The sequence below is a fragment of the Callithrix jacchus genome, chromosome 8 (assembly GCF_049354715.1).
Source record: "Callithrix jacchus isolate 240 chromosome 8, calJac240_pri, whole genome shotgun sequence".
In the NCBI taxonomy this organism is placed as follows: Eukaryota; Metazoa; Chordata; class Mammalia; order Primates; family Cebidae; genus Callithrix; species Callithrix jacchus.
This window is the reverse complement of record NC_133509.1, coordinates 122,068,451-122,083,265: the sequence shown is the minus strand read 5'-3', so window position 1 is coordinate 122,083,265 and position 14,815 is coordinate 122,068,451. Positions and strand designations below refer to the sequence as shown.

General features: G+C 39.1%; 1 long non-coding RNA gene across 1 annotated transcript in view; it reads right to left on the bottom strand.

Moving 5' to 3' along the window:
- The window catches only part of LOC128928849 (uncharacterized), a 156,116-nt gene that overhangs the window by 104,584 nt on the left and 36,717 nt on the right, over positions 1-14,815 (bottom strand). The gene's annotated exons all lie outside the window — the stretch shown is intronic.

The following is a 14,815-nucleotide window of genomic DNA, read 5'->3' as shown; positions in this document are numbered from 1 at the left end:
ATATATTGCAGCTACTACTTAAAATTGTATCTCATATGCATTTCAATATTTCAGTGTTTCAACTACAAGTGCAATTTTGTCAGAAAGAAATAAGTGAAATTGTTTCATTTTACTTTTGTTTGTATATGGGATTTTATACCGAGAGAACTGAATCAGAGATTCAAGATAATTAGTTGAAACCAATCCAAAACAGTCCTTCATAAACTTTATTATTGTTCTTTCACTTTTGCCCTCTTTTTAAATTTCTTCTGCCATACTTGCTATAATCTCGAGCTAAAATAAGCCAGGGAGCTACCATATTTTGAATTATGTCTCGTAGTGGAGCTTGCATTTATAAATCACCAAATATGAGGTTTTTAATAAATGAATAAGTACAACTTGAATAATGACAATTAGAATTTTAAGTTTGCTGAAGAAGTGGAAGCAAAATGTTGACCTCAATAATAAATGTAATTTCAGGAAATTATCACTCATCTTGGAAATATCTCCAATCAAGGGAAAGATTATTTTTATTTTTTAGTTAGTGATTTGAAAAGTTTGTATCATATAGAACTATTCAAGACTATCAACATATTTTACAACAAAGAGGAGACCAAAATGAAATGATGTTTCTGTTTTACCTGAGTCATTAAATGATAAAAATTTTGTTTATAGAAGTTTTAGAAGTGAAACATCACAAGATGATTCAAATGAATTGCTTTTCAGGTTGATTCCTTGTGTTAATATTCTTTCTGTCAACTACTTTTCATGCCTCTTTGCATTTTTATTAAGAACTTAAATGATGACTCTCAGTAGAGAATCAGCTTACCTGTTGGTGCTGTGTCTCAGAACCAGCATAGGCCATGTGAACTAGGGTATTAAGAAAAAAAATTCTCAATTCCTAAAAAGGAGCCATAGTATTTCATCTAAAATAATCTACAAACTCAGATTAGCTGTTTAATTCATCTCACAACTAAACATTTTAAATTCTTTTTCCAATGGTGGTATATATAACCTAGTCTTCCATAATCTTTAAAATGGAGCAAAAAAATGTGTCTCTTCCAAATAACAGCATATCCTAACCGTTGACTTCCCTTTTTATCCATTAACTCTTGCAATGAGTGTAATTTTCCGGAAGGATAACATTGATAAATATCCATCTAGATTGCTAGTAATATTAGCACAATTTGCTTTCTGAATTTCTGACATGGACAACCCCTTAGCGAGTAGCCTTTCCTGGGGACAGAACATTCTTTTACATGCAATTCCTTGCCTAATAAGAATAGGTTATTCCAAGCTGGGAAGAAGCTAGTTGGTATTTTTCTATTTATCTCAGTGTCAGCTATTTAAACTTGGAAGTATATTTTACCTTATAATGTTCCAGACCACTGGGTACCTCTATGTGATCTGATATTATGGTGGGTTTCACATTCCACTGCTTGACTTTGGGCTTATATAAAGGTCTCTGGGTGACAGCAATCTGCCAAAGCTGTGACTGAATGGTACCGTTCTGGAACTCTGCACAGAGGCATCAGCCAACATAAAATGGCACCTTTACCAGCTCCGTGAGCCAAGCACTGAAATCATACTTTAGGTCTTAAAGTAACGGCCATTTCGTTATTCGATTCTATAAAATATTCTTTCCTCTGTTCAGACAGAACAAATGTAGTTTAGAAACACACTGGAAATTACCTTTCGTTTCCCCATACCTCTCATTTTCACTATTGCAGTACAGAAAATACTGGTTTGATGCCCTGAAGCCGATGTTAAACTGTGTTCTTTTTCAGTTTTCATTCTTTGTTCCAACTCATGGATCATCTCTCCATATCTTAGGTAGCTAGGAAGGAACCTCATCAAATTATTCTGCATCTCACACATTACCCAAGTCCTGAGTGGCAATTCAGGTGCTGAAATAGTGTGTCTGCAGCTAATTCATGAACATGGCTGGCAATGACTTGAATAATATAGTCTTAATTACAAAGACAGCCAGAAACCAGTAAGAGAGAAGCGTACTAGTTGTGGGACAAAGAAGAATTTTATAACAGCTAGGGTTGCGGGTGAGTGGGAGTGCACATTCTGACAAGTGTCCTTCTCAAGACTGTGAGGGTTTCATAAATAATTGAGAAGTCCAGGTATAAGTGAGCACATTACATCTCAGCAATTTTCATTAGGTTGAGATTTTAAATTCCACTGTAGGGCACCACCTCACCAACTGGAAATGGAAATTTTAGACTAGAGAGTTAACTGTTGTGAGGGGCTCCCTGTGCATTCAGGATACCTAGCAGTACCCATGGCTGCTACCTGCTGGATGCCAGTAACACCTCCATCCTTTGAGGCAATCACAAAAGTCTCCTGCCATTGCCAAGGGGCTTTGGGTGAATCACAGAGAGAGACTGCCCCACTGAGAAGAATCGCTCTAGAAAAAAATAGTATTTTTTTCCCATTGCTATTTTTTCTACTTTAAAGTTATGTTCGATAAGTTTTAAGATATTAAAAGAGCAAAGAGAAATCACTAGAACTTAAGAGGTATCAGTGCAAATTCAATATAATAAGCATTGCATTTAGATTCCTCTTTCAGCATTCTTAATGTTTCAGAATGGTGCATATGGATATGCACCAAAATAATGGAGTGTACTTGGAAATACGTCTTAGAAGGTTAGTGCACAACTCACTGAGTAAAGGTGTAAGAATCTTTATGATCCATTATTGGTTGGAAAACAATACTCCCTAAAATTGTCTGTTATTATCTAGGAGAAATCATTAACCACACAAAGTAAGGTTTTTATAAAAAAAATTCATCACTCAAAATCATTAGCTTCTTCATAAAATTGTGAGGGATGCAAAATTATTTTTCCAAAAATCGTTAGTTACAGAGCACTGCATTATAAAAGCATGGGTCTATTACTCTACCCTTTTCTGCATACAAATGTGTCAGATATGCAAGATCATTTAGGTTGATAAATAGCTTTTAAACTGTTTATTGTTTCATGATCAAGTTGATATTAGCTCTTCCATTTTAACAGTAATTTTTATGGTGAGACCATCTTTGATATATGAAAAATCCTGAAATGAATGAGAATAAACATCACTTTTCATCCAGCTAAAAACAACAGTTTAAAAAGCAGTTTGTTCTGTGTACTCTGTGGCTCAGAGGCTGACCAGAGGCAGCTGCTTTAGTAAATGTCAATGCCTGAGTTCTATTCACTAAAGATTTTGGCTTTCTTCCCTCTCTTCTTTGTGATTTTTTTAAGCTTAAAACAAGTGTCTCAGCTTCTAAGAGAGAGCTTCAAGAGGACCAAATAGTTACTTTCAGCCAAGACACCTTGTTATGGAAAATGAATGTCACACATTGTTGGCCTCAGAATGAGTTATAAAATATCTTTTTTTCTTCATTTTTCCAAATTTCTAAGGCTTTGGAATTATTTCAGTTAAATGTTTAAAAATGAGATCCGATAACTACATTCTTACTTTTTGATCATCTCTGTATATATGAGAGTTTTCGAAATTTTTTAGAAATCCTATAAAAGGTTATTATTTTCACTTATTGCTCTGATGTTTATTGACAACCTACATTGCCAAATAGGGTTTTTTAAAGTAGCAAATTAAATAACCTTACCCAAACCAATTTAGAAAAAAGGAAATGTATTGCCTCATATGGAAGAAAAGACTGGGAGTAGGAAAATGTCTGGAGAATATAGAGAGAAGTTCCGGTATTTCTAGTTCTTGTTACAGAGGGTACTATTTATTTATTTATTTATTTATTTATTTATTTATTTATTTATTTATTTATTATTTAGAGTCTCGCTCTGTCGCACCCAGGCTGGAGTGCAGTGGCGTGATCTCGGCTCACTGCAACCTCCACCTCCTGGGTTCAAGCAATTCTCATCCCTCAGCCTTCCAAGTAGCTGGAATTACAAGGGCATGCCACCATGCCCAGGTAATTTGTTTTTTGGTTTTGTATGTTAGTAGAGACAGGGTTTCACCGTGTTGCCTAGGCTGGTCTTGAACTCCTGAGCTCAGACAATCCACCCACCTCAGCCTCCCAAAGTGCTAGGATTACAGGCATGAGCCACCTTGGCCAGCTAGGTACAATTTATTGCTAAAGAAATCAGTCTCTCTAACCAGTTTTCTTCCTTTTATTTTATGTTGTTTTCATTCTTAGACTCTAGTGGTGATAGAACAGCTGCTGTAGTCTCTAGGCCTAAATTCTCTCATGGATCAGTGATGATGGGTAGAAGGCAGCACTCTGATTGTCCAGGACTGACTCAGGGGTATACCTTAGATTCCTCACCCGGCTTGATTCCATCTGTAGTATAGTGATTGCTTGAGGGAAGGATTGGCCCTTTAGTGGAATGGCTAATGGGTACTGGTGGGCACAAGCAATGCATGTTCACTACAGCTGCTGTCTACATCTATACCAAAATGTTTGTTGAATAAACAATAAAGTAAAAAAATCCAGATGCTACAAGACAGAGACATCCTTGCCCTTACACTGTTAAACTGACTAAAATTCAAGCTAGTGAGAGCTATCAGGCACCATGCTATTGGCAGGGAAGGGACTCTTTACTAAAATGCTCAGAGAAGATCTTTAAAGGGGCCAGCTTTGGGAAGTAATCTTGAGTAGGACACATGGAGTTTTGGAAATGGAGGGAATAGCATGAACAAATGGAGAGTGGGGTTCATGGAGGAGCAAGTAAGTCATTAACCAAATCAGAATTCAACAAACTATAGCCTGGAGCCTAATCCTGTTTTGTAAATAAAGTTTTATTGCAACACGGCCATGCCTACTTGTTTACATATGATCTATGGCCATGCCTACTGGTCTACATATGATCTATGGCTGCTTTCATAGATTTGAGTAATTATAGCTGACTGTCTAGCAAGAAAAGCCTAAAATATTTACTATCTGGCACTTTACTGAAAATGTTTACTGATCCCTGAACTATAAGATAAATTATGGAAAAGGCATCAATTACTCAGAAAAATCACACGAAGATAAGTAAGCTCTTGACCAGCAAGTGCAGAAGACTGTATTTAATGCTTTCTAAGCAATGGAGGCCCATTGCAAGGTGCAGAGAAGTAGATGGTGTGATTGGAACTGAGCCTTGCCAATACTAATTTGGTGAAAGTATATAAAATGCTTTGGAGGGAGGAGGTGCTTAACCATAAACTTCAACATGTAGAATAATAACCAAGGAGCCTGTGACACAGGCAGATTCCCAGCCCTGCCCCAGACATGCTAATGCATCAGGGATCAGGGTATTCTCATGTGGCTGGTTCTTAAAGTCCAGACTTTTAGAAAGGTTGAACTAAATTTCTAGGGAATGGTTTGTAGTCTCAAGATTACTACCATAGTTCATGTGAAAGATGACAGAATCTCACTGGATGGTGGGCAGGCTTTCTTCTGTCCTTTGCAGAGGCAGAACTAGAATTCAAATGGAGACTCTCCACCTCTTGCACATTCCCCTTCTTTTATAACCCCAGACTCCATCTCTACCACAAGCGGCCTTTTGAGCATGTGGACATTCAAGGCCATATTCCACACACACTCCCTCTCCTAACAGCCAAGTCAGGTATGATAGTATGTCTTGGGAGGACAACCCAGAGAATTAGTCTTGGGGCGCTTGAGCAAGATAGTTTAGGGTGCTGGGGACTTTCATCATGGTCTAGATGAGCATCTATGAACTTCTGATACTTACATTCCCTTAGCCTTTAGAACATTGCATCTTATGATGAAGTGTATGTCCAGAGGGAACCCCATATAATGTGCGGTCCAAAACCGAGACTCTGATTACCTGATCTAAATGTGAGCCTGAGAAATAAAATGAGGAAAAAGAGATGTGTTTCCAAGATATTGCTATAATAAAACAAATAGGGCTTGGTAACTATATTTGGTATGGGAGCTCGTGGAAAGGAGAATGAGTCAAGGGTAGCAAAGCTTTCAAGTCTCCATCAGTGAGAGAAGTAAGATGTCACCTGACCATAAAAACAGAAAGTCAGGAGAAGAAATATGCATGGGAAAAACAAAATAATCAAACCAACAAAACACATTGTTTGCTTTGGAAACCTTATACATGAGAAATAAGAACGAAATTTAGGTGGAGGTGACCTGCAAGAATTGATAACTGGAAGAGAGATGAGAACTAGAAAGTGAAATTTAATGTTGACAGAATAGTCTTTTTTACTTCCACCTCTCTTGAGAATAAAGAAATGAGAATTTCTTCCTTCCTTTCTGCTTTTCCGTCTCAGCTTTTTTGTGCATGCCCTTCATTTCGCTTCAATTGTCTTACCTTCCAGCATTCCCATAGGGAATGCCCTCTGTCCCTTGCAAATCAGCTCTCTTAAAGTGATCTGGAAGAATTCAACTGAACTCTTTAAGAGTGCCTGCTTTTGAAGAGTCAGGCACAAATAAAACACTTACATATTTGCACATTTTATATACCTTCTACGTTGTTGCAAAGTTATAAGGAATATGTATTGCATTTATAACTTAAGCAAATCAAAGAGGAAAACATATTGAATTTCCCTTTCAAGTCTTCCTTGTCTCCTGAGAAGAGATTTATATAACCCATTCCCTGATTCCACAGTGCTATCTACCTATCCATCTGAATGACTGCTCAGGCTGCCATAACATGATACCAATGACTGGATGACTTGAACAACTGACATTCATTTTCTCTCAGTTCTGGAGGCTGGAAGCCCCAGATTAAGGCCATGGCAGGGTTGGTTTCTGGTGAGGCCTCTCTTCCTGGCTTATCAATGACCACAGTCTTGCTGTGACCTTCACATAACCTTTTCTCTGTGCACATGAATGGAAGGAGGAAGGGGGACAGAGAGAGAGAGAGAGAGAGAGAGAGAGAGAGAGAGAGAGAGAGAGAGAGAGAGAGAGAGAGAATGAGTGAGCTCTGGTGTTTCTCTCTCTTCTTGTAAAAAACCTGTTTTCCTAGATTAGTATCTCACTCTTATGACCTCATTTAACCTTAATTACTCCCTAAAAGATCTTATATCCAAATATAGTCACACTGGGGATTAGGGCTTCAACATATGAACTTGGAAAGGACACAGTTCAGTCCATAACAGCAACTCTTATTCTATTAACCATTCATCCATCCATCTATCCTATTTATGTTGAATGCACTGTTTAAATGCATAAAACTGCCTGCACAATTATTGCTCTTTCTTCCATATTTTGCCTTCTGTTGGAGTAGGCATTATAATTTCATCACTTTGGATCCCTAGTCTACCACATAATGGTTAACTCAAAGATATTTGATATTTGCTATTATACATGGTGGTTCAGAGGCTGGTCTTTAGGTATGTGATTGTGTAAATGTTACATGTATTTCTGTATTCTTTTTCTGAAGATACAAATAGAAGAAGATTCCTTTGCGTTCTCTGTTATCTCATACTTATCATAAAATTCTTTTATGTCATAATCAGGCAATATAGATGTGAAAAGTTAAAGAGCTTTTTCCTTTTTTTTTTTAAAGTGGAAAGTAATAGCCTTTACACTAATTTTTTGAGAGTACGGAAATATATGATGATTTTCAGTAACAGTTTCCTATCAGTTAACTTGCAAGTTTAAATTACTTTTTGGAAATTTTCTAACTATATTACCATATTACAGTTGATAAAATAATCAGTTTTATTGCTTTCATCATGTTGTTTATATGCTGATAGAGAAATATACAGACAGCTGAAGTGTTTATAATTTATGAGCAATTGCAATTTCCTTGAATTTATTGAACTCTTTACCTGGGCTTTTAAAGCTGGTTTCAGATATGAGCAATACACATATCAGTAATTAGAAGGATGGCAGTAACTTGTTAAACATAGGGTTGCTATATGCAGCACCCACACGTAAGACATCTGGCCTAGAACCAGAAAGATATCCAATCGGACTCCTGCCAACAGAATCATCTGCAACAGGAAACAATGAAGGTAGAAGGTTGGGGGAGTTTCTCGGGACAGCCCTTAGTTTCTCCACTGGAAGTAGGAGAAACTTGGGATGTTGCCAGGTTGTCTAGAGTCTAGAGTGGATGGTGGATAGGTGTTCTCAGATCATTTATGAAAGCTATCTGTAGACTAATATCCTATAGGTAGGTGACTGACATTTTTCAAAGCTCCCCAAGCCCTGCAACAGAACTTTTTTTTTAACGTTAACGACTAGACATCTTCTCACCACTAATAATCAGGAAATAACCGATATACTTGGATTGTTCTTTGGTCAAGAATTGGCCCTATTGAAAGAAAAATAACATAAGATTTGGAAATGGCCATTTGTGGACTCACAGACTATGTCTGTTACCACCTGCTATGGGCCCTCGGGCAATCTACTTAATCTTCTCGAAGGAGTAAAGATACAAACACCTGTTTTTGATTTTATTTGATGGATGAAATTAGGTTACATATCTGGGGAGTATAGTGTTCTGAATGCTAATCGGTGTAGTTACCTTGATTTTTATCTTATGTATTATTTATTTCATCTATGTAGAGTACGTTTTATTCAGCACAGGCTGGGATAACTTTCTCATGTGGATTTTTTTCTCGTGTGTCTTTTCAGGGCTTCCTGCCCACTACCGCTGCCTAGCATCTTTTACTGGGTATCTTCCTGGAAGATTTTTTCTTGACTCTCTTAATGTTTCTTTGTATCTCTCCCTTTATCTTCAAATGCCTGGTGGCCTCGAGGACCTGATCAGTGTTAACCAACGAAATGAAGATGCCACATAGGGTCAAGAGTTCTACCACGTGCCAGCGTGTGCACTTGAACTTGAATTCTCTCACATCTACGTTAGCTATTTTGTTCTTATCCTTAGCTTGGACTCCTACCATTTTGAGCCTGGGTTTTCACAACAATCTTTTTTGCCAGTTGGCCTGATTCTAGTCAGCCTGCCTTCAAGTTCGCTTCTCCTATAATCCAGGCTAATATGCCAGTGCACCCCTGCATTCAGCTGGCCAAAACGGTAATTACACATTGCAAAACCGCTTCTCAGTTCAACTCCAATTCCCGCATTGATTCTGTTTCTGGTTCACTACCAACTCTTGGCCTAACCATTCATATTTGGCAGTCGTAACTAGTGTTTCATTTTCTAACTCTCAGCTTTGCCGTAAGAAGCCTAGCTTGAATATGACCCACCGGCTCTTTCCAGAAATATATCCTGGTCCTGGGTCTGCAAACTAGGCACCATGAAGTAGAAGTTTAAATCCCAGCTAGGCCTCGTGTTTGCTGTATGAGCTTTCCCTTGCTGTTCATGATCAGGACGACTTGATCTCTATAGGCCACATGTCACGGTTAATTTTATCAGCTTGGCGAGGGCATGGCACCCAGACATCTAGTCAAACACTATTCTGGGTGTTCCTATGAAGGTGATTTTGGGGTGGGATCAATATTCAAATGGGTGGAGTTTGAGTAAAGCAGATTATCTCCATACTGTAGATGAGCATCATTTCATCAACCGAAGACCTTAAGAGAAAGGACTGCTGTTTTCAATGAAGAGTGAATTCTTTCTCCAAACTTGAGGGCAATTCTCCGTCCACCCTCTTAATTTCTTTCTTGTTTGTTCTGTTTCTCTGGAGAACTCCAGGTAATACATTACAGTTCCTTCTTCTTGGAAAAATGAGAATACAATTTGCACCTAATTTCTAGGTTTATGATGACAATGAAGGAAACTAGCTTAGTACCTGACACAACCTAAGTGCCAAATAAATGCCAATTACTCTTCTAATCATGATTTACCTGCTCCTTTCATAACTTGAGGTCTTGAGTCATGATTTTCCTCCACTTGGTTGCCATTCTGAACGACTGCATGTGGAAAGCTTCTGGGATTCAGTCTAAATCCTAGCTCTCCTGTGAAGCCAGCCTGAATGTCCCTCAGGCAGTTATCTCTATATATAGTCCAATGCTATAGCTTGTTGAACTATCATTTATTTATTTAAATATAGCCTTCAAGAAGAGTTTTCAAATGTTGCCCAGTCTTTAACATCAGAGACTTTAATCTCAAACCCTGATGATATTTGATTTTCACTAAATATTCACTGAATGAATATTATGAGATGTCTATACTAATTGTATTAGGAATGGGAGTTTTTTGCTAAACCCATGTTTCTGTGTGGTAGGTAGATAGATTCATTGATTCATAAAATATTTATCAAGTGTTTGCTATGGGCAAGGAGAGTGTCTTTTTTTTTTTGGAGACGGAGTCTTCTTCTGTCATCCAGGCTGGAGTGCAGTGGCACATTCTCGACTCACTGCAACCTCTGACTCCCTGGTTCAAGTGATTCTCCTGCCTCAGCCTCCCGAGTAGCTGGGATTACAGGCACGTGCCACCATGCCCAGCTAATTTTTGTATTTTTAGTAGAGACCACATTTCACAATGTTGGCCAGGATGATCTCAATCTCCTGACCTCATAATCCACCCGCCTCGGCCTCCCAAAGTGCTGGGATTACATGCATGAGCCACCGCGCCCGGCTGAGTGTCATTTTTTTTTAGCTTCAGTTCTCAGGAGAAATATGATTTACTGATAGAAGTAGTGTGGATACACAAGTAAGTAAGGCTTAGAGTAAAATCTTCCATTTGGAAGGCATGAGAAAATGATAGTGGAATCTGGAGGAGGGAGTGATTCTTTCTTCCTGGGTGAATTGAGATACATACAATATACAAATAACATATAAGTTTAGCCTTAAAGAAAAGGCAAGAATTGAATCAATGTAAGTGGAGAAAATAGCCCTTCCCAGTACAAAAACCAAGTCAGTGTGTGGTGGCTCACGCCTATAATTCCAGCCCTTTTGGAAGCTGAGTGGGAGGATTGCAGCCTTGGCAACAGAACAAGATCCTCCTCTTTACAAAGAAATAAAAAAAAATTAGCCAAACATGGTGGCATGCACCTGTGGTCCCAGCTACTTGGAAAGCTGAGATGGGAGTATCACTTGAGTCCAGGCATTTGAGGTTGCAGTGAGCTATGATTGCACCACTGCACTTCAGCTTGGGCAGCAGAGTGAGACCCTGTGTGTATTTGTCAGGATTCTCTAGAGGAACAAGACTAATAGGATAGATGTATATATGAAAGGCAGTTTATTAAGGAGTATTGCCTCACATGATCACAAGGTGAAGTCCCACAACAGACCATCTGCAAGCTGAGGAGCAGAAAAGCCAGTCCAAGTCCAAAAATGTAGGGAAGTCAAATGTAGGGAAGCCAACAGTGCAGCCTTCAGTCTGTGGCCAGTAGCCCCAGAGCCCCTGGCAAACCACTTGTATAGGTCTAAAATCTGAAGAACTTGGAGTCCGATGTTCGAGGGCAGGAAGCATCCAGCACAGGAGAAAGATGGAGGCCAGAAGACTTAGCCAGTCGAATCCTTCCACATTCTTCTGCCTGCTTTCATCCTAGCTGTGCTGGCAGCTGATTAGATGGTGCCCACCCAGATTGAGGATGGGTCTGCCTCCTATTCCTACTCCACTGACTCATATGTTAATCTCCTTTGGTAATACCCTCACAGACACACCAAGGAACAATACTTTGCATCCTTCAATCCAATCAAGTTGAAACTCAGTATTAATCATCATACTGTGTCTTAAAAAAGAAAAAGAAAGAAAGAAACACAGCCTAGGTGTGAAGAACAATAAGCAGGCTGCATTGGCTATTGGTTAAGGGAGAGGGTGGAAGCAGCCGGAGAATATGGATGGAAAAAGCTGAGGATCACTTTATCAGAGCTGGAAATACTAGAATCTAAGCCTAAGGAGTTGAAGCTTCATTCAGTGGGCAGTGAAGACTCACTTAAGGTGTTTCAGCAGATTTCCTAAGTGCTTGATAAGTGTTTCATAAATGGTGGAGACTCACACTTTTAATAGGAACCTTGTCATCTTGGAAGATGTGAGTAAAGCAGTTGCTATGAATTGGGAAACAATGGCAGTGGGTTTAACTGAAAAGGCTTTGAAGGAGAGAGCTGTTTTGTTACATCACGAATCGGATGCAAAAGAAGCAGGAAAAACACATTTTGTCCAAGGTTGCCAAACTACCGTTTTGGCCTCAGGAACAGTGCTTAACACACTTACTATGAAATGGGCACTGTTCAAGTACTATGTAGGTGTCAGCTCATTTGTTTCTAAAAAATAAAGATTTTATTATTGCCCTTTTTACAGATGAAGAAATGGAGACAACAGAGAAGTTAAGGAAGTTACCCAAGGTTACACAACAGGAAAATGACAGAAATTCTTCACGGGACTGCTTTGCACTTTGTCAGGCAAGACACTGACTAGTAAGCAGCTAGGACTCTTCCCTTTAAACACTGCTGCTTTAAAATAGGATCGATTAGATGGGCTGAAACATACATCATTTTTCCTTACTTTTTAAAAAAAAATACTTCTGGGTTGAAAACACCTTCTTTTTTTTTTTTTTCTCCACTAAGTAGCACACTTCAGAAATATGTTGGGAGCTATAGAGACAAGTTAAACTCTACCTGAGCAATTGTTCCACCAAGAGAAAAGTGCCTGCCTGCAATTCTTTACAATCCTCCAGCAAGCCATCCTGAACAGGTAAATGACTCCATAGCGCAAAGGAGCTGAACGATTCTTTCCATGCATCTCTCACTTTGGAATACAGAAGAGAATTCAAGATGTCTTGCCAGGTTATTACAAAAGAAATCTGCTGTTGCCTAGCTCATTATACGGCATCTGATACCAGATCTTAAATAGCGTGAAACAAAGTAACGTATATCTTTATTTTTACTGACACAAAACCGTTTTTTGCTTTATACTTTGACATGAGGCTGTAGTAGTCTGATATGGAGACCCTACCTCATCATGAATGGTTGGCTTGGACCTGAAGAAAATCAAGTACTAACTTTGAATAATTTGGAATATGGTATAGGTAGGTTTACAACTAAGGAAGTTTAATTTTTATTTTTGCTTTCTTAAGAAAGCTGTGTTCTCTCGCATTATTCAGTTTAAAATTAATTTTCTATTTTCAATAGTTTCTCTTGATGAGGATACATCTTACTTCACGCGTTTGCACACTGTAAACAAAACATCATAATGATGTCATTCTGCACTGCAGCTTTTCTTCCTTTCTTTTTTCATTTGTTCTCTCTTTAAGGTCTTATGTATGTCACTTGCTGCACTTTTATGGACTAGTGAAAGTTAGGGGATACATATACATTAAAGAGATGGTTTCTGCCTTTAAGGAGTTTAACTCCCCTAAAGGAAAAAGTCATATGCATGTGTTTTAACACACACACAAAAAGACTGTGATGCTGTTTCACAGGAAAACATAGTAAACCTTTTTGGAAGCAAGGAGAAGTTAGGGAGCACTAGAGTAGTATAAAGTAAAAGGAGCGTTTCTTTTTTTTTTTTTTTTTTCATAGACAGAGGCTAACTAATCCTGCCTCAGGTTTATTTGTACAAATAGCACAGGAGGACCCCAGCCCCATGCAGACGGCAGCCCCAGGGGAGTTACACCAGTCCTTCTGTCCTCACACTGGCAGACAAAGATATCTATTCTGAAGCCTTTGTAGGGGCCTGGGCACCTTTGAGAGCCTGAGCTGGAACTGAAACTGGAGCTGAAGCCTGGGCCTTGGTTTGATCCTTGGCCTTGGCCTTGGCCTTGACCTTGACCTTTGGCCGGCAGAGCCTGAGCCCCTTGGCAATGCGTGCCCGAGCACGCTTCCCAAGCTTGGGGTGGGCAATGTAGGCAAGTCGATCGAGCTTGCGGCTGACACCCTTTGGGATCTTGGGCTTAACCTCCTTGGGCTTTACGAGGGCCTTGATGGCCTCGGCACGTGCACTCATGGCCTTGGCATTGTTGGCCTGCATCTTCTTTAGGCCCTTCTTGTTGTGCTTCTTGGCAAAGCGCATGTTCCTCAGGAACTTGGGGTCCACCCCCTTAAGAGACTCGTATCTTTGTGATCGGGGTTTCTTGATACCATTTCTGTGCCATTTTCGGGACTGGTTGTGTCGTTTCTATGCCTCCAAGTGAGTTTCACAGCCGGATCAGGGGTGTATTGCTCCAAGGGAAGGCCTTGAAACTTTCTCTGAACACTTGATATGCAGGTCCCTGTTTATGAAGACTTTATTTCCCTTCATCTCTTCCAACATTGTCTTCACCCCTGGCTACCTTTCTAACAGCTCAACAAGTTGTGACACTTCCAATCTGCTGAATAAGGACAAGGCTTAAATCAGATGCAAATTTCTTAATGGTTCCTTTCCACCTACTTACGTTTGCTATTTATATGCAAATGTCAGTCTACTCTCTGTTCTCATTGTAACACTCTGTCCCTCCAACTTTGCCCTAACCTGACTTTTGATAATGGAGGGCTTCTTTTTCTAAATCCACAGGTAACCGTATGTCCACTTGGTAACTCAAAAACCAAATGTCTGGGATCATAATTCTTCAGGAAATAGCTCTCAATAAAAAAATATATCAGAGTCTGGGTGATAATTTAATCATAAACTATGGGTGTTAGTTAAAGTGCTTAAAGGTAAAATTTCTGGCTGTATTCCCACATCCATGAAAGATGATCATTTTTTTCAAAATCTCTAGTTTAGCAATCTAATGCTTTTGGCAGAAATGTGCACTAATATATCATGAACAGGCTTGCTTAGCACGTAGAAAGCCCAATCTGGACATTTCACTAATATATGCATCTGCATTGATTTTTGTGTTTTTCTTAAATGCTTATTTCTGATGAAATCTGTCCTATCGGCTCAGCTCCTGGGATATAGAAGCTGAGCTCTACATTCTTCCCAGCAGCTCAGGGTGAAATAAACGCTTGTCTAATGCTGTATGCCTCAATGCCCCTGTGTCATATCTATGCATGCCATAAAAGCAGTGATAAACATGATAT